This window comes from Galeopterus variegatus, unplaced genomic scaffold (assembly GCF_000696425.1).
Source record: "Galeopterus variegatus unplaced genomic scaffold, G_variegatus-3.0.2 Scaffold3128, whole genome shotgun sequence".
Lineage (NCBI taxonomy): Eukaryota > Metazoa > Chordata > Mammalia > Dermoptera > Cynocephalidae > Galeopterus > Galeopterus variegatus.
Window position 1 is genome coordinate 126,193 of NW_007729239.1, and position 1,269 is coordinate 127,461.

Sequence of the window (1,269 nt, forward strand, 5' to 3'; positions counted from 1 at the left end):
TGGCCAGCCTCCTGCGTGGCATCTGATGGTAGAAAGTTTTTCAGTGGCATTGCAATATGATCTTCGAACGTTTGCAATGAATCAGGCAGCTGGAAAAGACACTCATCAGTGCGACACTGAGGGTTGCGATCCGTTGCCGGTCACGAAAAAAGACAAAAAGGAAAAAAAAAAAAAGAAAAGAAAATGCCATGGATGAAGACCGGGTGGAGTGCCTCTTTAATGAACTAACTAAACAAACAAACATTAAACACCTAACACCTAAACAAAAATTTAAGGTGGGGATATCAAGATGTCTAAAATTCTGGATTTTGAAAATATAAAGTCAAAAAATGTTTTAAATGAGGGCAGAATAAAGTCATTTATTTATTGCTTACAGTTTCTGAAGCTGGGAAGTCCAAAGTCCAGGGAGCACATCTGGTGAGGGTCGTGGTGGTGGCAACAGTGACCCAAGGGTCTCACATAGCAGAAAATGGTGGAGCAGAGAGAGAGATAGCTCCTTATGCACTCTCATTTTAAAGCCCCCAGAACCACACCCCTGACCACTATTATCAATCCATTTACTACTGCATGGCCTTATAATCTAATCACCTTTTCAAGGCTTCACCTTTCAGTTACCATAATCCCACCCTCAACAGTTACAGTGGCGATTAAGTTTTGGGGGGACATTCAACCTAAGGCAATCATGTAACAGGAGCAATAAAAGCAAAATACAGTGCATTGGAACTAGGAAGAGAAGCTCCCTTTCTCCTACAATGTCCCTCTTGTGCCCTCTACTGAAAAAGCTTAACATCATGCTCACTGTAAAGGAGAAATGCTCAAATAGTCCAGTCTTTTAAAATGCTGTCATCTTTTAAAAAAAAAATAAAAAATAAAAAAATAAAATAAAATGCTGTCATAAAGGCATTATGGCTCTCACTCTTTTCCTGAGTGTGTGGCTGGCTAGCTTGAGCCTTGTTATTTTCTTCATTTAGCATACCACTGGTACTTAATAACAACCTATTAAGAGTACAAAAAACAGGGCCGGCCCAGTGGCGCACTGCTACAGTGTGCCGCTTGGGAGTGCGGCAGCGCTCCCGCCAAGGGTTCGGATCCCACATACAGACCGGCTGCTCACTGGTTGAGCGAGGTGCGGGCGCAACACCGAGGGTTGCGATCCCGTTGCCGGTCATGAAAAAAAGACAAAAAGGAAAAAAAAAAAAAAAAAAAGAAAAAAAAAAAAAAAAAAAGAACCCTAATGGAAATTATATCGGGCCGGCCCGTGGCTCACTC